Source organism: Physeter macrocephalus, chromosome 5, assembly GCF_002837175.3.
Source record: "Physeter macrocephalus isolate SW-GA chromosome 5, ASM283717v5, whole genome shotgun sequence".
NCBI lineage: Eukaryota > Metazoa > Chordata > Mammalia > Artiodactyla > Physeteridae > Physeter > Physeter macrocephalus.
Window position 1 is genome coordinate 15,702,203 of NC_041218.1, and position 27,948 is coordinate 15,730,150.

The window sequence follows — 27,948 nt, forward strand, 5'->3', positions numbered from 1 at the left end:
TATGCTAACACATATATATGGAATCTAAGAAAAAAAATGTCATGAAGAGATTAGTGGTAGGACGGGAATAAAACACAGACCTACTAGAGCATGGACTTGAGGACATGGGGAGGGGGAAGGGTAAGCTGTGACGAAGTGAGAGAGTGGCAGGGACATATATGCACTACCAAATGTAAATTAGATAGCTAGTGGGAAGCTGCCGCATAGCACAGGGAGATCACCTCTGTGCTGTGACCACCGAGAGGGGTGGGATAGGGAGGGTGGGAGGGAGGGAGACGCAAGAGGGAAGAGATATGGGAACATATGTATATGTATAACTGATTCACTTTGTTGTAAAGGAGAAACTAACACACTATTGGAAAACAGTTATACTCCAATAAAGATGTTAAAAAAAATTATAATCCATATGTATAATAAAATTCCATGTTACACACTCTAAAAGTTCAAGAGACTGCTAATAATTTTGTAGACACATAAACTCCCTGAGTAGATTGTAAACTTCTTGAGTACAGGCAGTGAATATTATATTTATTTAATTTCCTCCTTCACTGAAAAGCATTTGGGTAAAGGAATAGGAATGAACTAATGGATGAACAAATAAATAAATGTAAAAAGGGGGAAGAAATGCTCCATTTTCTCCTGGTCACTGTCATTTGTAATTGTCCTGGTCTAGTGAGGTCTTTTTAGTTTGTCTATACAATGTCTGGTATGTATACCAAGAGCCAGAGTGAGATGAAACTCTGTCTTGAGCTGAGCTGTTGGCTGACGTCCAGAAAGGGGTTAGGGCTCCTGGGAAGTTCTGTTACATCAAAAGCCCTATTTAGTGTTAAAATATAATGGTATCCAAACAAGTGTCAAGTGAAAGGAGAAAGCAAAGACACTGAGGAACAGAAGTCAAAGACACTGGTTCTCTTTCTGGTATCCCACTTAAGGGACAAGTGGCAAGTGGCATCACTCAATCTCCCCGAAGCTTTGTTTCCTCGTCTCTCAAATGGGGTCAATAATACAATAATTCTCATGAGGATCACTAAGACCATGAATGCGGAAATGAACGTTTAGACAAATACCTGTGCTGGGGAAAAAGAAATTTCCCTCTAACCTTCTAGGTTCTATTGGCTGGTGTAAGAATTAAATTGGGGCTTCCCTGGTGGCGCAGTGGTTGAGAGTCCGCCTGCGGATGCAGGGGACACGGGTTCGTGCCCCGGTCCGGGAAGATCCCACATGCCGCGGAGTGGCTGGGCCCATGGGCCATGGCCGCTGAGCCTGCGCGTCCGGAGCCTGTGCTCCGCAACGGGAGAGGCCACAACAGTGAGGGGCCCTCATACCGCAAAAAAAAAAAAAAAAAAAAAAAAAAATTAAATCGACATGAGACAGATTAATGGGAGAAAATGAAACAAAAGTTTAATAACATGTATACATGGGAAAGATCCAGGGAAACTAAGTAACTCACCAAAATGGGCAAAGCCCTCTCTTAAATACCACCTTCAGCTAAAGACAAAAGAGGATTTTGGGGGAGGGGAGAGTCAGTTATGGGAGGTGACTAGGAAAAGCGTAAACAAGGGTAAGGTTGTTATACAGATTTAAGTCAGTGCCTTCTCTATTGATAAAAGTTTCCAGAGATTTGGTCATCCTCCTTTTCCAGGTACAGTGAAGGAGACATCTGTACAATAGGAGATTTCCCTCACAAATATAAATGTTTCTTACAAAAGGGTAACTCCTTCTTTGTTTTCAGAGTTTTCCCCATGTCTGCTGTTTCTTAGAAAATAACTAGCTTAAAATAATCAATATGCCGAAGAGATACATTTTGGGACAGCAAATTCTGTTCCCCTACACCTGCAAAAAATTTCACCCACATTGGTATTTTTTGCCTCAGGGCAGCTTTAAAGATTGGAAAACAAAAGACCTCTTCTAAAGAGGTTAATACAAAGAAACCATTTATGATTGCTGGGTAGTAGAGCATGATTTACCACATTTTCAAAATTCTGAACTGAGAGGTCAGTAATGGTTTCTAGACATTTCAGCAACACTACCAGCCCCCACAGATATGCCACCAGATTATGTCTCTCCCTCTGACTCTTATTACTATACAGATTGCCATGATTATTTTATACATTAAAACAAAAACAGAAACAAAACTGATGAATGGAATACATATATAGAGAAGTAAAAAAGTAAAGAAGTAAAAAAAAGAAGTAAAAAAAACAATTATGTTAGTCCCTCAAGAAGCTGTTGCTCAAAGGCAGAGTACCTGGTTGTTGTTGGAATTTCCTGGTTCATACTTAACAGGTCATCCAATGCCAGTAGCAGGCTCTTTCTGGAACAGGCTCCAGTCGAACTGGGTGGGTGGTGCTGAAACCAAGCAGAATTCTGCAGGGCATTCCTGGATACAAAAGCCCCGTGTCCCCTGTTTCTTGTTTTTAGAAAAAGGCTTTATTCTCCTAGGCCTTCCCTAAGTTCCAAAGAGCAGACTCAAGCTATTACTAATTAGGGAAATGACGGAATGCAGAAACAAAGGAAAAGCAAGAAAAGTAATCATAGTTTAAACACTAGTTCAGGGACTATCCTGGTGGCACAGTAGTTGAGAATCTGCCTGCCAATGCAGGGGACACGGGTTTAATCCCCAGTCTGGGAAGATCCCACATGCTGCGGAGCAACTAAGCCTGTGAGCCACAACTACTGAGCCTGTGTGTCACAACTACTGAAGCCTGTGCTTCTAGAGCCTGTGCTCCACAACAAGAGAAGCCACTGCAATGAGAAGCCTGTGCACCCCAACGAAGAGTAGCCCCCGCTCGCTGCAACCAGAGAAAGCCCATGCACAACGAAGACCCAACGTAGTCAAAAATAAATAAAATAAATTTATAAAAAAATAAAAATAAAAAAACACTAGTTCAGAGTCCTAGTTCCTCCTCAAGGGATGTACATAACAATCTGATGCATATCTTTGAGTTCTGCAGAAAATAAGACCCCAGCCCAGGTGGAAAAGGTGATTACATGCTGACCATAATAACCATGTAGACCCCAGACTGGTTGGAATCAGAAGGTTGATTGTTAAGATTCCCAAAACATCACCCTGTTACCTCACCACCAACCAATCAGAAGAAAGTCCATGAGCTGCAACCCTCACCCTTAATGTTGCCTTTAAAAATCCTTCCCTGGGCTTCCCTGGTGGCGCAGTGGTTGAGAGTCTGCCTGCCGATGCAGGGGACACGGGTTCGTGCCCCGATCCGGGAAGATCCCACGTGCCGCGGAGTGGCTGGGCCCGTAAGCCATGGCCGCTGAGCCTGCGCATCCGGAGCCTGTGCTCCGCAACGGGAGAGGCCACAACAGTGAGACGCCCGCATACCAAAAAAATAAAAAATAAAATAAAATAAAATAAAAATCCTTCCCTGAAAGTCATCAGGGAGTTTGGGTCTTTTGAGCATGAGCTGCCCATTCTCCTTGCTTGCAACCTGCAATAAACACTGTAATTTCCTTCACCACAACCCACTGTCAGTAGATTGGCTTTGCTGCACAACAGGCAAATGGACCCAAGTTCAGTTCAGTAACACTGCTGAGACCTACAGTTCAGAAGAACTGAAGGGCCATGGAGCCCCTGAGCAGGGCTGGATGTACTTCACGTTGTATTTCCTCCAGTGTGCCTCTGTTCCAATTCTAAGGTGGGGTTTTGTGACCTGCACCAGTGGGACAAGCAGAATGTGGAGGTGTGGAATGTATTGTCTCCAGTGCCTACAACCCCAGTAGGTGTTGTGCTTCTTGTTAAAGTTGGGGTGAAGTAAAATTCATATTTTATGGTAAGACAAGAAACACTTAAACATAAATTTTCTCTGCCCTTTGACTTCCACTCTCCCCTCTACCGTGCATTGTGTATCTGCATTATGCATCAAACAAACCTCCCCTGTCGGCAGAAATACCGGCTCAACTGTAAGACAACTCCTTAAAAGATAACATTCCTTCTTGATCTTGTAAGGGGTCACATGACCCACCACCCTGTACTTGCAGATCTGGATTGTGTAAACTGTCAATAATATGTCATTTAACATACAGCCCTCTGTTTCAAAAAACTTATATAACTGCTTTGACTCCTAATGGGTGGAACAATTCTCAGAGCTTTCTGAGATGCTATTCTTGGGTTAAAATCCTCAGTCTGGCTGGAATAAAATTTTCCATTTCTTTCTTAGATCAATTGATTACTTTTTAATTGACATAAGTATAGTCAGAAACTTCTCCTTAAAGTCAGTTAGAATGTCCCATTGGGCTCCATCCCAAATTGTACCTAAAAAGATGACATGTTGAGCTGATCCTACAAATCTTTAGAGGTTAATGACCCAACCATCTGAGGTAATTGCCTGGACCACATTGTCCCAGACTGATATAGATGAGTGACAGCTCCTGGACTATTACTAGGTGCTAGTAGAAACAATACGTGACTCGTGAGTCTATGGTGTTACCAAGGTCTGACCAGCCCATCCTAAACTGGGTCGACATTAACCCAACCAAAAAAGTGGGGCAGGCACAACAACGTTCCATCATCAAATGGAAAAATACATACAAGACCAAAGTTACTTGAGGTCCTCAGGGGTCACATGCTTGCATTAAACACGTGGCCCACACCCTAAAAGACCACTTCTAGGTGCAATGAAGCCTCTTGTTACCCCAGTAGCCTGTTGGGACCACGTTTAGAAGAGGTTTCCACAGAAGGTGTGGCCCGGTCCATAGGTGGAAGACGAAAGCCTGAGGGGGTTCATTAGCAGCTGTCAAGATGGACACATCATTAGCAATCAAGGATCAGACAGATAGACCCAATGAGCAGAGAAGGTGGCTGTGTGGTTAGCCATGCAGGCTATTTTCAAATCCCCTCCATACTACACCTTCATGGACTCCTGGGCCTGGCCTGTGACCTGGTCATATGGTAAAGGAAATAATGAAAAGTGAACTGAGCTATCAAAGGCACCCCAGTATGACGAAAAGATCTATGGCAAAAACTGGCTGAGTGGGAAGGCAAAATATTTGTCACCCAGATAAATATAAAAAGGACCCCTACCAAGCTGACAGCAATTGGAATGAGCAGGCTGATGTCCCCTGCACCAAGTCGGTAGCCACCAGAGGCCACCGGTCCCACCAGTGGATCAGATACGGGACTGAAGCCCATATTCGGGACTGCCTCCCTCTCAGTGAAGCAGAGGCCAAGGATGCAGTGGGCAAAATACATGAAGTTTCTTGTTAAATATTCTGGTGCAGATGAGCACAATTTTCTCAGGGAATATATGTCCAGACATGGACTTGGATCACTGCATGGGTCTCCACTATTTTTTTTGCTCTAATATTTAAATGTGAAGAGCTGGGCATGATTTTGGTGGGCTTTTAACAGTAAATTAAATAGAAGGTTTCAATTTTCTTCCTTTAAAACCATGAGGAGACAAGGATTAAGACTCAGGACGGTCGATGGGAGAAAGGAAGGAGTGATGGAGAGTAGTGGACAAGTAGGTCAGGCACCTGGGTGCTCATGCTGATGCCACAGTTCACCCAGTGTAAACCTCAGACCCGCCGCTTCACTTCTCTGAACCTCAGTTTCCTCATCTCCAAGGTCTCTTCCAGCATAAACATCATATGATTAAGAGTAAGGTAACTAATAGCAATATTTATCTTCTAAAATCTTATTCTAAACATATTTTGTTTTTCATGCACAGGTGCAGCTTGTGTGTTCCTTGGGTGTAGCCCTGGTTCCTTCTTTGTGAAGTGGCAGCCCAGTGGAGGAGATTGGTCACCGCTGCCCAGGAAGAGCCTGAGGGAGGAGGAGAGCAGTGATTGTATTAATTTGAAGGTGGTGGGATATTAGAGGAGGTCATGGAGAAGACGTGACCACCGATTGACCCCTGAGCTGGACCAGGGCAATGGAAGGCTCCTCACCCTATCCCGTCCTTGGAATGTATGCTCTGTCCACCATTCCCACAGTTGGAACCGTTTTCAAGGACGTATCCTGGACAGAGCAATGTGGTGTTGAGAAAGACAGGACTGAATATGTGACTGAAACCGTTAAGGTCTCAATACAAACTTTTGAGATTCTGGCAGCAGGTGCAAAGATGTACTGTTTCTCGGTGCCCAAGACAAGCCTCACAAGTAAGTTTCCTTCTTATTCAACCCACTGCCTACCAATCTGGAGTGCTCTGCCTCTTTCTTCAGTCTCTCCTTGCCCTCCATGTACAAGGGCCAGTTTGGGAACCAACATGGGACAAGGCAGTTCTGTGAAACCACTGAAGATTAAGAAACATATACCATGAAGTAAACTAGCATGATGTGATTTATAGTAAGAAATATATATTTGGTTTTTGTCCCTGTTTCTGCCACAAAGGGCCTAAAACTCTTGCATTTCCTAGGTGATGCACTCCATAACTTCTGTTAGTGAAGTGACTTTTTGAAAGCCCTAGGTCACCTAAGGATGGGAGTTGGTGGCCAGAAGAATCAACCAAGTGATTAGAGGTTTGGGACCTAACCTCTAGGGAGGGGAGAGGAGCTGGAGACTGAGTTCAGGCACCAGTAGCTAAAGATCTAATCAATCATGCCTATGTAGTGAAGCCTCCATAAAACCTCAAAGGACAGGGTTTGGAGAGCTTCCAATTGGTGAATACATGGAGGTACTGGGAGAGTGGAGCGTTCAGAGAGAGCATGGAAGATTTGCATTCCTTCCCACATAACTTCCCTTATGCACCTCTTCCATCTGGCTGTTCATGAGCTTTGTCCTTCTATAATAAACTGATAATCTAGTAAGTAAACTGTTTTACTGAGTTCTGTGAGCCTTTGTAGCAAAGTAGTTGAATACAAGGAAGCGGTGCTTAGAACCTCCGATCTGTAGCCAGTTAGTCAGAAGCACATCTGACAACCTGGACTTGCAACTGGCAATGAAGGGGGTTAAGGGCTGAGTCCGTAACCTCTGGGTAGATAGTGTCAGAACTGAGTTGAGTTGCAGGACACCCAGCTGGTGTTAGAATTGCTTGGTGGTGTGGGAATCCCCTTCCCCTGGGTATACACACACACACACACACACACACACACACACACACACACACACACACACATATACTGGAAATGAGTGCAGAATCATTAACTAGGTAATAGGTACAAGGAATAACACAGGTAGTCAATGAGGAGGGTTGATGGGAGCAATCAATTTAAGGGACACACTTGCCTTGGGAATGTGTGGATGGGAGAAGCTGTGTCCCAGCAGCAGGAGGTATCTACTACACAGGGAGCCTCACTCTACTCCAGAACTGTGCTCCCTTAGGTGGCACATACTCAGGTAACAAGTTTGTTCCCCTCCCCCCCCACACCCCACTTTCCTATTACTACATCCTAACTACTCCAGACTAATTTTGTTAAGTCTTTCATTGTCCCATTCTCCACTCCTTAATGTATATAGAGAAACTGGTGTATGTAAACAGACATAGTGCCTCTTCCCCCATTCCCCTTTTCTTTTTAACTAAATGTCCAATGTTGAGATGTTTGGGGAAAAAAACCTGACACTGAAAAAGATACCCCCAATGCCTTGCTTTTTCCATTAGTGGTCTGTCTCAGTTAACTTCTTACTTTACATTCCAATGAGTTATTATGTAATTACTGTAATAAAAACAATTCCAACAACAATCCTTGGGAATTTTGTTTGATTGGAGAATTTAAATATTTTTTATTGATTGTTATAAAACCAAAAACAAAGTTATTACTTCCTTTGGTTTATAGCTGCTATGTGTAGAGCAATCTGCCTTTAGAGGAGGAAGAGATTACTTTAAAAGAAAGGAAGCCTACATAGATTTCTCTTTAGGTCAATTGTCTTATTTAATTACATTTCTTGTCTTAAAAAAACCTCACAATTATTATGAAGAAACAATTAAAATGTGAATTGATGGTGTAAAACCTAAGTTTTCCTTAAGGTTAAGTATTGTTAGCTGTTTCAAGAAAGAACTCTATTTTTGTAATTTGATATTTGGTTTTTTAAATTAATTTTTATTGGAGTATAGTTGATATACAATGTTGCTGTAGTTTGATATTTCAATGGGAAGAATACCCAGTTAACCTTATTCAGTTAAAAATCTCTAAGAGATACCTGACTGCTTCTCTGTCACATCCGAAGTCTTTCACCTGATGTCCCTTCCAAGCAACAAATCTAAGGAGAAGTAATCAACTTTTTGTATTAGTTACAAATCTAAACTGTGACTGCATGGGCACTGGGTCAAGTTCAATACATCCAATTTGCTGATTTGATGATTTGGGCCTGGATTTGCTGATTTTCAGAAGCCAAATCCTTGAAAGTTTTGGCATCAAAGATTTTTTGTTTGTTTGTTGTTTGTTTTGGGTATTTGGGGGGGCATCAAAGATTTTTGGTATCACCACTTGCAGTGGTTCTGTCCATAAGTACAATCTATTTGCATGGATAATCTTAGATGTAATTTTTTAAGTTAAAATTTATGTGCTTATGGAGTAATTATGATAGGTTGAGGAAAAAATGGCATTTTAGTACTAGTATTAAGATTAAATTCTAGTCTAAAATTTTTGCTCAACGCACATGTGAAGCACAGTTAAATTATTCTGAAGAAAGATTTTTTAAAAAGCAGAATTTTCTTTTGCTACGATTAGGCTCTATTAATTACCCTCTTATTCTATGTTTAGAATGGATAGGTGGGCATTATTAGCCAAGTGCAGATGGAGGAACCTACAAAGGAGGGGGAGGATTTGTCTTAGCCCTTTTAGGATCACGGGGCTTTGTAAGTATGCTGATCAGACCTTCTTGAACCTTGGTGATGTCACTGAGAAATAAATATTCTGTCACTCTGAAAACATTCCTGAGGTGGGTCAAGCATGATCTAATCATAACACAATGGATTCTTTTTATGAACATCAGGAGAAAACACTCTATGTTAAAATGAATGTCTTGTACTATCTACTCCCATTTAAAATTGAATGCCTGGGAAATTCATTACCAACATGTATGACTCACCCACTAAACGAAATAGAATGAAGCACATGCTGGTTAGAGCCAAGGTCTTCTTTCCATTCATCTTTAGGGAAGCTCTAAGAGAGAGTTTGCCTTTGGAATTTCTCTCTGTGTATTTGTTTAACAATCATTAAAAGAGATTTTGTGGACACTATATTTTGCTATTTCCTCCTCTTTCTTCTGTTCCTCTTCCTTCCCCTCCTTCTCTTCCTTCTCCTGAGGAGTTTCCATTTAAATGTTGGTAATACATTCAGTGCCATCTATGGTTGCCCTTGGTGTATGAATTAATATGGATCACAGGTGGAGCTTTCCTGACACGCAATGGTGTAAGTAACATTATACTAGAATTTAGACCTGGGTTGGTCCTGGTTTTTTAAGTGTTTGTATCAAAATTGTAACTCAGGTTTTCTGATTTCACACCCTGTACTCTTTCAATCACATCATTATTTCTTCTATTTTTATGCTGAGATCTTTGTATCATTTGCATATCAACTGCATTTGGGAACTACTAAGTATTGTGGGGTTCCCCAGCTGGAGGAACTAGGTTAGCCCAATGGAGTGTACAATTTTCCTGGGACTGGTAGGTTTGGGTTGGGGCACATTCAGAAGAGGTGTTTTCCTTAAACAGTTACATCACTGAGAGAAGCCTAGTTTGGCTTTACAGAAGCAGGGCTAAGGTGAAGTCTGGAGGCAAAGGGAAGGAAAGCAATGCTAGAATAAATAACACAATTAGCTGGGAAGGTGTTGTGGACTGAATTTCACCCTCCCAAAAGATATGTTCAGGTCCTAACCCCAGTACCTGTGGATGTGATCTTATTTGGAAATAAGGTCTTTGCAGATGTAATCAAGATAAAATGATGTTGTGCTAGATTAGGGTGGGCCCCAGTACAATCACTGGTATCCTTATAAAAAGAGAGAAATCTGGACACAGAGAGAGACACACACAGAGAAAACACCATGTGATGATGAAGGCAGAGACTGGACTGATAAGAAAAGGAGCGCCAAGGATTGCCAGCACCTGCCAGGAACTAGGAAGACGTGTGGAAAATCCTCCCCTGGAGTTTTGCTGAAACCTTGAATTAGGCCTTCTAGCTTCCTTGTTTTCTGTGAGACAATACGTTTCTATGGTTTTAAGCTACCTGTTTGTAGTTCTTAGTTACAGCAGCTCTAGGAAACTAATACAGAGGATTAGAAGAAGGATGAAAAAAAAAAAATCCATGGAAAGCATTGAATGAAGTGTTCAGAACTATGGAAGAATGGAGCTTCATGCTAGGTTTATATTTGGATCTGTCAGATACATTTCTTTCTTTTCCTAGTTTTACTGAGATATAATTGGCATATGACATTGTGTAAGTTTAAAGTGTATAATATGATAATTTGATATATGTATATGTTGCAAAATGATTACCACAATAAGATTAGTTAGCACATCTATAACTTCACACATTTACCACTTATTTATTTATTTTTTGTGATGAGAATCTGTAAGATTTACTCTCTTAGCAAACTTCCAGGTATACAATATAGTATTGCTAACTAAAGTCACCATGTACATTAGATCCCTAGAACTTATTCATCTTATAACTGGAAGTTTTTACTCTTTGATGACCTTCACCCATTTGCCCCATCCCCATTGTATCCTCCAATACATTTCTTTATTGACTTGCATTTTGCAACACTTGGGAAGAAAACGCTTATATCAGGGATCTGAGATTGTCTGATAGTAAGAAAATCTTTCTCAATAACTATCAGTAAACATAAGAAGAGGATTTTGTATCTAAAGAAATAGAATATGCAAACATTAATCTTTCAAAAATATAATTTTATCAAATAATTTTTAAATCTTTTAATGAAAAATGATCATCCTCTGCCTTATTTCTGCTCTATCTTTAATTTTCACTCTTCAGAGGAAGCCATTTTAATTCATTCAATTGTTGTTAAATATTTTTTCCACATTTAAAAATCACTATTAATTATTAAAATGCTATTTCTTGACTTAGGAGTTTTAGGTTTTATTTATTAACCTCCTAGTGTGGGAAAGGAGGCATTAGCCCTTGGAATCCTTCCACCTTTGTACCCCAATGTCCACTTTCTCTATCCCCAGTAATATTATTTAGTTTCCACTCATATAATCCAGGTGTATTAGCAACCTTGATTTCCCTTTACCATGTAACATACCACATTCACAGGTTCCATGGATTAGGATGTGGACATCGTTGGGGGACCATTATTCTGCCTACCACAGGGGCATATTCCTGGTTACTAATATTCTGTAAGACAGGTAGGAGAAAGGGGCTGGGAAACAGAGTGGATACATGGTGTGTAGACTATTACTTAGTTCTTCTTATTCAGATAGCATCCTCAGCTATGCCTATTGTCCTAAGTCCAGAGTTCAAAGCAGGATCTCCAGAGAGTAAATTTCTAGTCTTCTGCCAGGGTGGGGGAAAGGTAGAGTCCTAGCTCTGTGGGGGTAAGGAGTACATCTAGAGATCTAAACACTTTTTTCGTTTTCATTTAGTTCAAAATACTTTTAATTTCTCTAAAGACTCTTTGATCCATTTGTTATTTAGAAGTGTGTTGTTTAATATCTAAATATTTTGGATTTTCTGGCTACTTTTCTGTTATTAATTTCTAGTTTAATTTCACTGTGGTCTGAGAGCACACATCATATGATTTCTATTCTTCTAAATTGGTTGAGGTGTGTTTGGTGGCCTAGAGTATAGTAATTATTGGTGAATGTTCCATGTGAGCTTAAGAAGAATGTGTATTCTGTTGTTGTGGATGAAGAAGTCTATAAATGTCAATTAGAACCAGTTGATTGATGATGCTGTTCACTTCGACTACGTCCTTGCTGATTTTCTGTCAATTACTGATAAAGGAGAGTTGCAGTCTCCAACTATAATAGTGGACTTGTCTATTTCTCCTTACAGCTCTAGCAGGCTCTGTCTCACATATTTTAATGCTCTGCTGTTAGGTGCATACACACAAAGAACTGTTATGCCTTCTTAGAGAATTGACCCCTTTATCATTAGGTAATGCCCCTCTTTGTCCCTGATAATTTTTGTTATCCTGGAATCTGCTTTGTCTGAAATTAAGATAGCTACTCAGCTTTATTTTGATTAGTATTAGCATAGTATAATCTTTTCCTTCCCTTTACTTTTAATCTATTTGTGTCTCTACATTTTTTTTTTAAAGAAGATGTTGGGGGTAGGAGTTTATTAATTAATTTATTTATTTTGGCTGTGTTGGGTCTTCGTTTCTGCATGAGGGCTTTCTCTAGTTGTGGCAACCACGGGCCACTCTTCATCACGGTGCGTGGGCCTCTCACTGTCGCGGCCTCTCTTGTTGCGGAGCACAGGCTCCAGACGCGCAGGCTCAGTAGTTGTGGCTCACGGGCCCAGTTGCTCCGCGGCATGTGGGATCCTCCCAGACCAGGGCTCAAACCCGTGTCCCCTGCATTAGCAGGCAGATTCTCAACCACTGCGCCACCAGGGAAGCCCCTGTGTCTCTATATTTAAAGTGGGTTTCTTGTACACAACATGGTTGGGTCTTATTTTTTTATCTAGTCTGTCAGTCTCTGTGTTTTAATTGGTGTATTTGGACCATTCATATTTAAACTGATTATTGAAATAGATTAATATCTGACATATTTAGAACTGTTTTCTATTTATTGAACTTTCTGTTTTTTTTCTTTCCCTCTTTTCTGCTTCCTCTGGTTTTAACTGAACATCTTATATAATTCCATTTACCCTCCTCTCAGCATATTATACTTTAAATTTTTTTTCAGTGTTTGCCCTAGAGTTTACACTATGCATTTATAACTAATCTAAGTCCACTTTCAAACAATACTATACTGCTAGTGCAGACACATTAAAACAGAGTATTCAATTTCTTCCTCCCATCCCTTATAACATTGCTATCATTCGTTACACTTATCCATACACTGTAATCACCTAATACATTGCTGTTATTATTATTATTATTTTTAGACAATCATGTTTAATTACCTCACAACTGAAGCTGCCTTTGGGGCCAAGGGACAGGAAGGAGGCAGTGAACCCAACACTCGAGCTGCACTCTAATCCTAGGTTTATTCAACACAATTCTTTTCTCTACACAACAAAGTACAAACGCAGTATTATCTAAAATGCTACAAAGTTACAAAACTCAAAACAGAAAATGTATAGTACTGACTGTACAATAAAAGCCAAAAAAGCAATGTACACATTGCCAAGGTAACCTGCACGACCACCATGAATACAAACACAATGAGCGGGTCCTGTGATGACCCCACAGAGCTGGCTCACAACTTAACCAGTTTCAGAGAGAAAGGGAGACGTAGGGGTGTGTGTGTGTGTGTGTGTGTGTGTGTGTGTGTGTGCACATGAGTACCCGTGAAAAGAACCATTTTGGGTATTTGGCCCTAGAGGTCAGAAGAGGACTCGAGCAGGGGAGCAGGGTCAGGCTAACAGGAATGGCAGCTGCATAAAAGCACACCTTTCCTGTGGGACCCTGCAGGCCAACAGGTTAGGGCACGACCAGCCCACCAGATGGGCCCCACGTCATCTGTGGAGTGGGAAAAAACATGCTCCCAGGCTGGGGCTGTACCACCTCCTGAAGCCCCTTGCTCATCTCTGCAGGCCCTGCCACTAAACTGACTCTCAGGAACTAGAAATGTGGAAGCTTTCTAGCCAGAAAACTGGAGGGCATCTTCATAAGCACAACCCCAAACCAACAACGCTCCTGCAGCCGGAACTCTGCCGCCAGGGGAAATGTAGCAATTACTGCCTTCACCTTCAAAGCCTGCCCCTAAGTGAGGAATTTCTTTCCTACCAATCCTCCTTCTGCTAGAAAAGTGACAAAAGTGAGTTGGATGGGATACAAGTCACAGGGCAGAGCCTTGGTGGCCCTGCTTATCGGGAGGAGGTGGAGCTGGAGCGGCTCCTATGGCGGCAGCAGCCAGGGGAGCAGGATCACCGGCGCACGGGGGACCTGTGCCGAGGGGAACACGACCTGCTCCTCATCCATGGGGGTGACCTGCGCCACGCGGGAGGCGGTGGCAGCATTCTCCTGGGAGGGCTGAATCGCCTGGGGGGTGGCCGAGGCCAGGGGGTCACCACAGCAGTGGCAGTGATCTCCTGGCCATCGACTTGTCCTCTGTCCATATGCTTCAGCACCTTCTTGGCCTCATCTGGATTCTCAAACTCCACATATGCGTAGACTATTGACAGATGGGGGTGCATCCTGTCTACAAGCATGTCAATCATTTTTTTTTTTTTTTTTTTTTGCAGTAGGCGGGCCTCTCACTGTTGTGGCCTCTCCCGTTGCGGAGCACAGGATCCGGACGCGCAGGCTCAGCAGCCAGGGCTCACAGGCCCAGCCGCTCCACGGCATGTGGGATCTTCCCGGACCGGGGCACGAACACGTGTCCCCTGCATCGGCAGGCGGATTCTCAACCACTGCGCCACCAGGGAAGCCCTCATTTTAATTTTCCCGTAGGTGGAGAATATCTCCAGGATATGATCCTTGGTCACATTCCTGGTGAGGCTTCCAATGCGCACTTTGGTGGGTTTAGGGGAAGGGCTCCGCCTTTTCCTTTCCTTTCCATCTCTTTTGGGTGGTTTGGATTTGGAGCGGGAACGCCTCCTGTTGTCATGCCTGCGCCGAGAAGGACTCGGAGAGCCAGGGGAGCTGCTGGAGTTGGAGCTGCGGGATGTGCTGGAACTTCCTGAGCGGTTCGATGCTGAAGATGAGCTGGAGCCGCTGCTGGAGCCCGAGCTGGAGGTCGAGCTGGACCGAGACCTGGTGCTGCTGCTACCACTGGAAGCGCTGCGCCTCTTTCGAGTTTTATCCCTGCCACGATCCTTCTCGCTCGACTCCTTGGTGGCCCCCTTATCTTTAGAGCGATCCTTGGACTTCTCATCAGAGCAGTCTTTGCGTTTGGTAGGAGAAGGAGTCCTAGTGCTGGACTTTTTGTTATTTTCTTTGACTCCTAGCAAGCTCTATTTTTTCACTCCTGATAAATCCATTCTCCCCTTCTGAGATGTTCAAAGCAGCAATGGCGGCCTCACTTATCTGAACTCTCACTTCTAACTTGAGTCTGAGAAACAATCCCTAATCGATTGCAATTTACGCTAAAGTGCAGCAACTCCCCAGTCCAGGCGCCGGGCCACGAGCACTTCTAGGGTAGGTAGGGACCAGCGTTGTGGGCCTGGGTCTCCAACCCAGCGAGAGGGCCCAGAGGGTGGAGGCTGGGTTCCCGGCTGCTCCGAATTCCGGGGGCCTCACTGGGCCCGCCGCTGAGCGGACAAAGCGAGGGCGCCCTTCCGCCCACCGCGGCCCCGACCACTTCCGCTATTATTATTTTGAATGAACATTAATCTATTAGATCAATAGGAATAAGAAAAATAAAATACTTTATTTTCCTTTGATTTTTTTACTCTTTTTTACTGCTCTTCCTTTCTTTATGTAAATCTGAGTTTCTGACCTAAATAATCCTTTTCTCTACAGAACTTCTTTTACATTTCTTAAAAGACAGGTCTATAGGCAGGAAATTCCCTGTTTTTGTTTGTCTGAGAAAGTCTTTATTTTTCCTTCACTTTTGAAGGAAATTTTTGCTGGATAGAGACTTGTAGGCTCTTGGTTTTGTTCCTTCAACACTTTAAATATTTCACTGATCCTCTTTTTCCTTGCTTGGTTTCTGGAAAGAAGTTGGTATAATTCTTATCCTCATTCTTCTATAGGCAAGGGGTTCTTTCCCCTTCTGGTTTCTTTCAAGAATTTTTTGTTTGTTTTGTTTTCTGCAGTTTGAATGATGTGCCTCAGTGTAGATTTTTGGTATTTATCATATTTGGTGTTCTCTGAGCTTTCTGGATTTGTGATTTGGTATCAGTCATTAACTTTGGAAAATTCTCAGCCGTTGTTACTTCAAATATTTCTTCTTACCCTTTTTCTCCTTCTTCTGGTATTTCCATTTTATGTATGCTGCACCTTTGCAATTGTTCCACATTTCGTGAATGTTCTGTTTTTTTTTTTCTCTTTGTATTTCAGTTTTGGAAATTTCTATTAATATCTTCAAGCTCACTAATTCTTTCCTTGGCTGTGTCCAACAGACCAATAAGCCCATCAAAGACAATCTTCATTTCTGTTACAATATATTTTTTTTAAATTTAAACATGATTCCTCCTTAGAGTTTCCATCTTTTCTGCTGACATTATCCATCTGTATTTGCATGTTATCCACCTTTTCCATTAGAGCCCTTAGCATACTAATCATAATTATTTTAAATTTCTGCCTCATAATTCCAAAATTTCTGCCATATCTGAGACTGGTTTTGATGCTCACTTTGTCTCTTGAGACTGCATATTTTCTTGCCTTATAGCATGCCTTTGAATTTTTTGTTGAATGCTGAACATAATGTATTGGGTAATAGGAACTGAGATAAATGGTCTATAGTGTGAGGTTTTATGTTTATCTGGGAGGGTGTTAGGTTGTGTTTAATGATTGCTGTAGCTGTAGGTGTCAGAGAGTTCAATTTCCTCTATTGTTTTTGTTTTTGTCTTTCCTCTTCCCTTTGGGCTTCTCTAGCAACTCCTTCTTAGTTAGAGACTGTTTCTTACAGCTCTGTCAGTTGTAATTCACTATTGTTATACCAGAATGCTGTTTATATGGTGACAAGGTATTACAAAAAGGAAGAAGTCTGTAATTTTATGATTGAGTCTTGGTTTTTTTTTTTTAGTGGGCCTGTGTCTCTGGGTTGCAACCTTCAGAAGAATTTTTATAGGCTTTCCCCCCTCCTTTTATGTGAGACAGGAAGGCTAGAGAAGGACAGGAAGGCTGGCTAATTGCCCTTCCACTGGGACGGGTTAGGCTCTGGTAAAGCATTAGTTTCTCTGAGGGTGAGCTCTTTTTTTTTTATAGAGAACAGAACTCTCTGTCTGGATATATTTATAGTGGTGATTTTCTCCTTCCCCTACCCTAAACATGAGAAGATTTTTGTGTTATTTTCATCTTGAGAACCTGGCGGGGCTCCTGGAGGTAAATTCATGAAAGTATCAGGCGGCACCCTGAGACTGAGCCCCTAAGAGTTTTTAACTCTCAAGCCAGTCCTTGTTCAATCTCCAGTAACTAGTCAATAACATCTGAAATGTTCCCACAGGCTTCAGCTCCAGTGGCTTCTGTTCCATGTAAGCTGTGATCCACCTGTCTCTTCGGTTTTTGGAGTGGGAATTTGTCCTGTAACCTCAATTTTCTGATGGTTTTAAGAAGAATGATTGATTTTCAGTTTGTACAGCTTTTTTCTTGTTTTGAGGTTGGGAGTGATGACTTCCAAGCTCTTTTACATATTGGAATGGAAACCACCAAACAGGCTTGCATTTTTCTGTATAAGATCTTTCTATCAATTTCCTTTTGAGGTCACCATTGGCAAGGCTTGTGCTCAGAGAGCATCTAAGGGTAGCTTTCCAAGGTGCTGTCATCCACAGGTAGCTCAAAGTAGGAGTTCAGGGCTCTTCACTTTCAGGTAAGTGCTCTGTCAGTTAGCTCTGTGTTGCAGCTTACATCTGAGGCAAACTCCACACATAGGATCACTGCCGCTTTACCTCATTCTTTCCTGCTTTTACCCAACTACTTTAAAAACAGACTTCTCCTCTGTTTTTAGACCACCTGCAACCCACCTCTGGGGGATCCTGGTGCCTCAAATCTCCTGAGACTGTCTGGGCTTCAACACTGTCAATCAGGAGCACTCCTACCCACTTCTGGTTTGGCACTACCTGATATGAATCAATTTTTGCTTAAATAAGCTCTTAAATTTAAAAAGCAAAACAAAACAGAAAACCATTGTGAGTCAGTTTGCTTATATTCCACTTACACATACCCTTGTGCCCTCCTTTCAGGCACTCTCTGGCCTGGTAAGCAAATTACCTATCTTTCATTTTCATTCCAGCTCCCAAACTTTGGTTGACAACATTTCCCCCCTACTCGCCTATTCTCTTTGCCCTTTCAGGTTTGTGACTCATAGGACTTTACTATTATTCAGTAAAGTTTCTGGATGAGCAGAGACAAACATATATTCAATTCACATACGTAATTGGAAATATTTTTGCCCTACCCAGTGTCAAAGAAAATATTATTCATAACACTTGTGTTAAAAGATAAACCGGAACTTATTAAATTTTAAAGTTTATTTGGATGTGGGAAAAAGGGAACTCTTGTACACCACTGGTGGGAATGTAAACTGGTGCAGCCACTGTGGAAAACATTACGGAAATTTCTAAAAAAGCTAAAACTAGAACTACCACATGACCCAGCAATTCCACTCCTAGGTATGTAACCAAAAAGAACAAAGACACTAATTCAAAATGATACATGCACCCCAATGTTCATATTATTGATATTTATAATTGCCAAGATATGGAAGCAACCTAAGTGTCCATCAACAGATGAATGGATAAAGAAGATGTGATATGTATATATATATATATATAATATATATATATAATGGAATGCTACTAAGTCATAAAAAAGAAGGGAGTTTTGCCACCTGCAACAACATGAATGGACTTGGAGGGTGTTATGCTAAGTGAAATAAGTCAGACAAAGACAAATATTATATGATATCACTTATATGTGGGATCTAAAAAAAATACAACACATTAGTGAATAAATCATAAAAGAAGCAGACTCACAGATATAGAGAACAAACTAATGGTTACCGGGGGGATAGGGAAGCAGGGAACGAAAATATAGGAGTAGGGGATTAAGAGGTACAAACTATTATGTATAAAATAAGCTACAAGGATATATTGTACAACACAGAGAATATAGTCAATATTTTATAATACATATAAATGTAGTATAACCTTTAAAAATTGTGAATTGCTATATTGTACACCTGTAACATATAATATTATACATCAACTATAACTCAATAAAGTTTTTTTAAAATAAAATAAAAAGCTGGGGGAAAAAAAAAGAATCAGACAGCACCAGAAATGAAGTGGCTAGGAGCACCCCATTGGCAGGAGCTAAGGGAAAGATGTGGAAGCATCTTTTATAGAGAAGATGTGGAAGCAAAGCAAGGAAATTATCTGATTGGCTATAATAAGTGTTAGCATATTTGGGAAAGACTACTTGTCTGTTTGTGATCTGTTATCTGTAGGTTTTGATTTCTTAACCTTGAGGCATTTTAGGCTTAGGTATGGGTTTGCTTATGTAGGCTACTAAGGCATTAAAACCTTAGTCTAACACCCTCCTTGTTTAATTAACTTAACACCTATTAAAGCTGCAGAGGCAGATCTTATTCAGGACTATCTTGATAAGTATAGGGACTAGTGTAGTAGTGTAGTAGAATTTTTCAGTGAGAGAGATTGGGCTCAGTTCTGAATACAACAAAGGAAGATGGAGATTTATAGCCAAGAAGCAGGGTGGGGGTGAAGGGGTAGGTGGATGGAAAATTATTAAAAGATGGGTAATTCTTCACTACACTGACCTATCAAGATTCTTGATGAAGACAGGGTAGGGAGATATTACCTGGGGGATGGTGGGGAATGAGGAATTTGATCAGATATAGAGGGTGATTAGATATCAAGGGTGGGGATTCTGGCTAAACCGACTTCAGGATTCTTGATAAAATTGGACAGTTCAGAGATGGACACAGAAGGCCAACATCAGCAGGTACACTTGAGATGAAGGTTCAGAAAAACCTCACTAAAGTTGCCCAAGGAGAGAATCCTTGTCACAAGTTCTTTTTTTTTTTTTTTTAATGGTTATCACCAGAATGTAAATATCATTTAGCCAACTCTTTCTCATTTGTACTGAGAAAGATAATGGCCAGCCCAGCATTCTGGACTTCATCAAGCTTCTTATTAGATACAAGTGTAACTTACATTTCTATTATTATTGTCAGTTTGATAAAATCAAAGCTGATACTTTCTGATTTCCACAGAACTCTGTCATTGTCTGGTATTTCCTGAAGCCCAAAGCTCTGTTTTGTTTTGTTTTTAATAAATTTATTTATTTATTTATTTATTTTTGGCTGCACTGGGTCTTCATTGCTGCATGTGGGCTTTAGTTGCATCAAGCGGGGGATACTCTTCGTTGCGGTGTGTGGCCTTCTCATTGCAGTGGCTTCTCTTGTTGTGGAGCACGGGCTCTAGGCACGCGGGTTTCAGTAGTTGTGGCACGTGGGCTCTGGAGTACAGGCTCAGTAGTTGTGGCGCACAGGCTTAGTTGCTCCGTGGCATGTGGGATCTTCCCAGACCAGGGCTCGAACCCATGTCCCCTGCATTGGCAGGCGGATTCTTAACCACTGCACCACCAGGGAAGCCCCAAAGCTCTGTTTTTATAAAGTGTTTGATGGTTGTGTGTAAGAGAACAGGAGAATTTTTAGGTAAAAGTGGCTCTGTGATTAGGTGCTAGATGAAGTGGCCAAGGAACCTCATAAATTCTTCAGCAGAACGCTGCAGGCTGAGTCCCTGCTGCCTTTGTGTTTGGAATTTAAAACTATTCCCAAGGTATGTATGAGCATTGCTCTCTGTTCACAATGCCCCCTTCTCTATAACATGGTCATTTCTCACAATGCATTATCTGTTTTCTTTTGACAGAACATTTTTTTGTGTTATAACTTTGATTTTGCTACTGCTCCATTTATTCTGATTTTTTTTTAGTAATGCCTGCTTTTCTTTCATCTGTATCATTTCTTTATTTTATCTATTTTAGTTCAGCTGCTATCTTTTGTTGTACTATTTCTCTTATGAAAGTCAATTCTGGTTTGAACTGATGAGAATAAACAGAATAAACTGTGTATATTTTATTTAAAAATCTTATGCTTTATAAAGTAACTCAACTGGAGGTGGGGTTGTGTGAGAATTTCACATGAGCCTTTCCTATCTTACTCTTCTATTGTTTGTAATATTGGGTTATTTTGCTTGCAATACTAGGTTAATTTGTTTTTAATTCTATGTTTTTATTTGTTTATCTTGAAATTATCTAAATGTTTTCCTTGGTGGGGAGATGGGGTACTGGTTTTAAGGCTGGTGAATTAAAATCTGTTTGACCTTAGAGAGAGTTATCCAGGGACAATATAAAAATAAACTCAGCATTGAAAATTTTGCTTTTGGGTTTTCATTCACTTGGAGGTCTCTTCTCATTCAGAGTGGTGGCAAGATTAGCCTAAGGAGTGCCTCCACAGTGTTTTCTAAGAGCTATTCAGTATTTTTTAGTTTCCTTTGTAGATGCAAATTATCAGTTCAAACCATCTAAGCAAAGAAAAAAGACCTTTCCAAATCTCATCTGAGAAGAAAATCTCCTCGGGAGTGAAGTCCCAGTTCAGAGAACAAAGGAAGAATAGACCAGAGGTTTATTTACCTTTCACTGCTCCAGGGATTCAGAGACCAGAAAGCATACAGATGCAAAAGGAAGCTTAGGGCTAGACATTCTTTTTTCTACTCTTTCTTTCTTCTTCTTTTGTGAGATGCAATAGACAGACTTGCCCAGAGGCAAGGGAGCTAAGGAGTTTATAAACCTGGGTGGGGGAGGGGTGGGGGGTGAGCAATGCCATGGTAGTATTATAAAGCTTTTGTTACTGATTAAGGTCAAGGGAATGGTGAAATACAGACTCCAGAGAAGAGTCCTATGGGACTGCAATCTAAGAGTGCTGGGTTTGGGAAGATGAATAGTAACTTTCCCTCTTGGGAGGATTAACAGGATGGAGAGGTCTTTCCCTTAGGAGATTCTGATAAGCCAAACTTGGAATGGGATCCTTCCCCAATATCCCAACTCCTCTTGAGAATCATGGACTACATTGAGAGGAGAGTATTATTCATAACAGCTAGGGTTAAGACAAAAGAGGACTTGGGCTTCTATGGTGACTTCCAAGCCTAAACCAAATGTCATTCTTAAAGGCAGGTGATGAGTCTTCTTTTTGTAATCACAAATACTCGTGTTGTTGTCACTGCAAAGCCCATTGACAATTCCCAGGGAAAATAGAATCTGGGTAATAAAACAGAAAAAATAAAACAATTTTTCCTTTGTGCTTAGTCTAGTTTCACTTGGGTACCACGTGCAGAGGCCTTGCATCTGGCACTTCAGACCAGAGTTCCTTGTGTGAAATGGCTGTGCCTGATATCTCAGCTTGGTAGGCTGTGTGCAGAAGTGCTGTGCACAACACTGCAATTCAAAATGGTGGCAACATACTGTGTGTAGAAATGCTGCACCCAGCACTTTGATCTGGATCGCTGTGAGCAGTACAGCTGTGCCTGACCCTCAAGAAGCCCAATTCCCTCCCTGCTGACAAGAACCCTATAAGGCAGCCCTGCCAATGGCCTTTAAGGGAAAGCATGGACTCTAGAGTGCAAGCTCATACCTCTCCATTCCTTGATGAAAGAATAAAGCTTTCCTTTGCTTCTGAATGAAACTCGGCCTCATTCTATTGGTGCGAGTGAACCCTTTTGGGGGGGACCAACTCAGGAGGGTAGGTAACAAATTTTTGGTGACCCAGATGGGACTGATTGTGGCCCTCCCACCTGGACCCACCCACCAGGCTCTGGACTTGCTAGACACTCTAGGAACTAGAGAGGCTAAGCTGCTCTATCCTTGAGTCAGTGCCATCTAACCTCCCGCGGCATATTTTGACTGAGGAGGGACTAACTGTCTCTAGCATGGGCCATTACAAATTCAAGGGGGCGTCTCCAAGTAATATCAGCATCCATGCCACTTGGACATCTCCTATTTGGGTCTTCTGAGGAATCCAATAACAGTTTGGTATTGGTTCCAAATTTCCTGAACTGGAAGTCTTATTTGAGCCAAATCTTGTGGCATCTGCACGCCAACAAATCACTCCAACCTCCCTCTCAGTAGTTGGAAACAAATTTAAAACAGAACATCTAAGGTATGGGGAACCAAATGTCCTCCATACTTATGCCCATTAGGGTGAATCCTGAAGAACTGCAAGTTTTTCAGGTATCATCCCCTGACCAGAAAACAGTTAATCTTCCTATGTAATACAGCCTGGTCCCAATATTAGCTGGGAGATGGGGAAAGTTGGCATGTCAGTGAGTCTCTAAATTACAATACCATTTTACAACTGGATCTTCTATGCCGGAAACAAAAGAAATGGAAAGAAATTCCCTATGTCCAGTTTTTCATGGGCTTTTTCAGAACAAAGGCCTTCAAAAAGGTTGTGGGCTCTCTCCACTGAGGTAATACCAGTCCTTGACCCTTCCGCTGAGGACCTTCTTGATCTCCTCCCTAACCCTCCTCCTACTGCTCCCTCCCTACCCCCTTCCTTCGTATAACCTGATTTGGGCCACAGACCCAAGGAGTCCCCTCCATACCAGCCTCCTCCCCTGGAACGTGGTCCAGCAAATAAACGGAGTGGGACTAATTACCAGCTAGGGTCCAACAACCCACAAGGAAAAGTACTCCCTTTGAGGCTGGTCCCCAGTGGAGAAGGAGGGCTCATCCAGGTATAAAACAATTTACCACTTCTGATCTGTATAACTGGAAAAGTCATAGCAAGGGGTTGAGGTAAGATCCAGAGAGGTTCCTGAATCTGATTAGGGGAATCTTTCAGACCCATGACCCTACCTGGCCTGACATTCAGAGCCTCCTCAATGTACTCCTAATGGGGAAGAAAAGGCCACAGTCTTTTCAAAAACCTGAGAGGACGCATACAAAGAGAACAGAAACAATGCAGGTCATGCCATTTTCGGGAATCAAGCGGTCCTAGATAACAAACCCAACCGGGACTGAGACAATGGAGAAGTGGGTAAAAGACAGGCTGACACATTATAAAAATATGACCTAAAGGGAATCTAGGCAGCAGGAAAGAAACCTGTCAATTGGACTAAGATAAAGGAAATCAGGGATTTCCCTGGTGGTCCAGTGGTTGGGACTCCATGTTTCCAATGTGGGGGCTATGGGTTCGATCCCTGGTTGGGCAACTAGGATCCCACATGCTGTGTGGCACAGCCAAAAGATTAATAAATAAATAAATAAATAAATAAATAAAGGAGATCAACCAGGAGCCAACAGAAAACCCTTCGGCATTCCTAGAGCGCCTCAAGGAATGTCTCTGAATTTACAGAACCACTGACCCTGAGTCACTGGAAGGGAATACAAGCCTGAGGTCATATTTTATTTCCCAAAGTGCCCTCGCCATTATGCATAAACTTCAGAATCTGGAAATAGAACCAGATACCCCAAGCTCTTGCCTGGTGGAGGTTGCCTACTGCGTGTTTAAAAACAGATATATAGAGGAGGAAGTCAGAGGATAAAAACACCCAGAGGCAGGCCCACCTACTGGCTGTTGCCCTCCAGTGTCAACCGGTCAGCACAGGAATCTGGACTAACTGCCCACAGAGACCTTTGACTCTGGTGAGTGACCACGGGCTCCCACTGAGGGACAGCAAACCAAGGAAACTAGGACTCAATCAGTGTGCCATATGTAAACAAGAGGGACACTGGAAGAGAGAATGCCCTCACTGCCCCCAAAGGGGGACAGAAGTGGCAGATCCTGCCCACCACCCTGAAGGCAGACGGTTCAAACAGAAGAAGAATGCCAGGGCCAGGGGAGTCCTAAGCTGGCACTCCAATTGACACCCAAGGAGCCCTGGCTGACACTGGACATAGAGAAAAATACCTGTTGAATTCTTAGTTGACATCGGTGTCACTTACTTGGTTTTGAACACCAGATCAGGCAAACACAGTCACGAGACTTGTAAAATTATGGGGTTATCAGGGAAGGCCCAAGAATGGGCATTCATAGAGCCATTAGAATGCTCACCTATTCCTTCCTATATGTTTCCAAATGCCCTGTATCTCTGCTAGGAAGGGATATCTTACATAAATTGGGAATTACTATCCACCTAATGGGAGACAAAACGGAGATTGGCATCCCCTAGACAAGGGGCACATGATGATAATGGCTGAGGACAAACCTCCCTGGACATAGCAAGTTGACCTCCCTGGAAGAAATCCTGAGGTCTGGGCCCAGGGAAGGGTGGGACGAGCTAAAGGAGCCAGTCCCGTGATAGTCCATCTAAAACCCAGACATACATGGTCCAAAAGAAAATGGTACCCTCTCTGTCGGGAGGCCTTGTTGGGCATTGCCCCTGTTACACAGGGCCTAGTTGACCAGGGCCTTATTAGGCCATGCCAATCCACCTGTAATACCCCCAGTTCTCCCCGTAAAGAAACCCAGTGGGCAACACTGGATGGTACAGGACCTCAGGGCAGTCAGTGAAGCCACAGAGAATATACATCCAGTTGCCCCTAATCCCTACACCCTGCTGACCACTCTAAAATCCACCAGGACCTGGTATTCTGTATTAGATTTAAAATATGCCTTCTTCTGTATTTTAATCACCCCAGAGTCACATGAAAATTTTGCTTTTGAGTGGCAGGAGCCAAACACACAACAAAAACAACGATACTGCCAGACAGTCCCGCCCTAAGGGTTCAAAAATTCCCCCATCATCTTTGGGGAAACTTTAGCTAAAGACCTTAAAGATCTATCAATATATCTGGGGGAGGGTTCCCTCATATATAAGAGGACATTCTGATCACCAACCTTACTAAGGAGGCCTCTGACAAAAATACTGTAACCACCCGGAACCACCTAGCTGATAAAGGATATAAGGTGTCCAAGAAAAAGACTCAAATACCACAAACTAAGGTTACCTACATAGGCTTCATCCTCACAGAAGGTCAGACAAGCCTACCCCAGGAAAGGAATGAAGCCATCTGCAGTCTTGCCCCTCTTAAAACTAGGAGACAGCTTAGGGGCTTCCTGGGGATGGCTGGGTTTTGCCACATCTGGACACCTAATGGTCTAATAGCTAGGCCTTTATAGGAAAAATTGAAAGAAAAGGATCTTCATCCTTCCAGAATGTGAAGGGGCCTTTCAAGAAAGGGAAAGCAGGGACCTCCCTGGTGGTCCAGTGGTTAAGACTCTGCACTCGCAATGCGGGGGGCACGGGTTCGATCCCTGGTCAGGGAACTAAGATCCTGCATGCCACATGGTGCAGCCAATTAAAAAAAAAAAAAAAAAAAAAAAGAATTGAGAACGCAAACAACAAGGTCCTACAGCTCAGGGAACTATATTCAATATCCTGTGATAAACCATGATGGAAAAGAATATATATATATAAAAAAAGAATGTCTATATGTGTATAACTGAGTCACTAGGTTGTACAGCAGAGATTGGTACAACATTGTACATCAACCATACTTCAATTAAAAAAAAAAAAAAAAGAGAATTGGGAAAGCAATTACTTCAGGTCCCTGCTCTGGCCCTCCCAGATTTAGTTAAACCCTTTGACCTTTACATTCAGGAGAGAAGGGGAATTGCCTTTGGGGTATTAGATCAAAAACTGGGACCCCTTACTTGGGTGGTTGCTTATTTCTCTAAACAATTAGATAAAACCGCTGAGGGATGGGCTCCTTGCCTACGGGCAGTAGCAGCTACTTCAATCCTGCTAACAGAGGCTGAAAAGTTAATGTTTCGTCAGCCAGTCACTATTTGGACTCTACACCAGGTTCAGGCTCTAGTAAGTTTTAAGGGAACAGAATGGCTATCCCCCGGAAGTTCGATTCAACTTCAGGCTACGCTTTTAGACAACTGTCATTACCATAAAAACCTGTCACACCCTAAATCCTGCCACCCTGCTACCCACAGGAATAGGGCCCCTGGAGCATGATTGTATAGAACATGATATATTCCAGTTGCCCAGACCTAGGAAGTGAGCTTCTCCCAAACGCCAAAGAGGAATGGTTCACAGATGGGAGCAATTTTATGAGAGAGAAAAAAAGGATGGCGGGATATGCAGTGACATCTCAGACCTGAGTCATTGAGGCATGAAGCCTACCCCCAGGGACCTCAGCCCAAAAGGCCGAGCTGATGGCCCTCACCTGAGCCTTAGAGCTCAGGACAGGGAAGATCTTAGATGTTTACACAGACTGCTGGCATGCGTATGCCATCCTACACGCACACGGGGCTATCTGGAAGAAAAGAGGTATGCTTACGGCAGAGAAGCAGCAGGTGAAACATGGCTTAAACCTATAGAGACTCCTAGAAGCAGTGCAACTTCTGAACAAAGTGGTGGTGATTCACTGGAGGGGTCATCAGAAAGGGAATACAGAGGTAATAAAGGGAAACAGCAAAGCAGGTGCAACTGCCAAAAGGGCGGTCCTAGAACCAGTGACTTGGCAATTACTCCTCATACCTAAAACGCCAGATCTATCCAATTACTCCCCAGTCTATACAAAGGAAGAATTAGACAAAGCCCAGAAATGGGGCTTCAACAGAGATCTAGGAGGCCAGGGGTGGCTATTTAATGAACACGGGCAATACTTCTTTTCCCAAACTGCAACTTGTCAAGCCATCAGGGAGGCTCATCAAGGAACTCATTACAGAAGGGAAGCCCTATATACGTAATTGGTTAGTTGAGGTCGTGGTAACTCCTGGCATGAAAAGTATAATCAGTTGGATAGTTGAGACCTGCCCCATCTAAACAGGAACACTCCCAACACCAGACACCTCAGAGGTCCCCAGATGAGGCCCATTTAGACCATAGGGACATAACCTGGGGAAGACTGACTGATTGATTTCACTGTCCTGCTAAGAGTACTAGGCAATTTCAGATATCTCTTGGTGCTAGTGGACACGTTTTCAGGGTTAAGTACAGGCGTTCCCCACTAGAACTGAAATGGCAGCTGAAGTGCCTAACGTATTACTAAAAGAGATAATACCCAAGATCCTGACTAAGTGATAATGGTCCAGCATTCAGTGTCACAAATGGCAAAAGGGACAAGTGCCCCGGGCATAACATGGACCTTGCACTTAGCCTGAAGACCCCAATCATTGAGAAAAGTAGAGATCCAATCAGACCTTAAAATGAATCTTAGGGCTTCCCTGGTGGTGCAGCGGTTGCGAGTCCGCCTGCCGATGCAGGGGACACGGGTTC

At 42.4% G+C, this 27,948-nt stretch overlaps 1 non-coding gene and 1 pseudogene across 1 annotated transcript; one reads left to right on the forward strand and one right to left on the reverse strand.

Annotated features, from left to right (window-relative positions):
• Positions 1 to 13,708: 13,708 nt before the first annotated feature.
• LOC102983378 (RNA-binding protein with serine-rich domain 1-like) lies at positions 13,709 to 15,012 on the reverse strand (annotated as a pseudogene).
• A 10,897-nt stretch (positions 15,013 to 25,909) lies between these two features.
• TRNAA-CGC (transfer RNA alanine (anticodon CGC)) lies at positions 25,910 to 25,982 on the forward strand. The gene has a single exon. It is a non-coding gene; the product is annotated as a tRNA-Ala (tRNA).
• Positions 25,983 to 27,948: the final 1,966 nt, after the last annotated feature.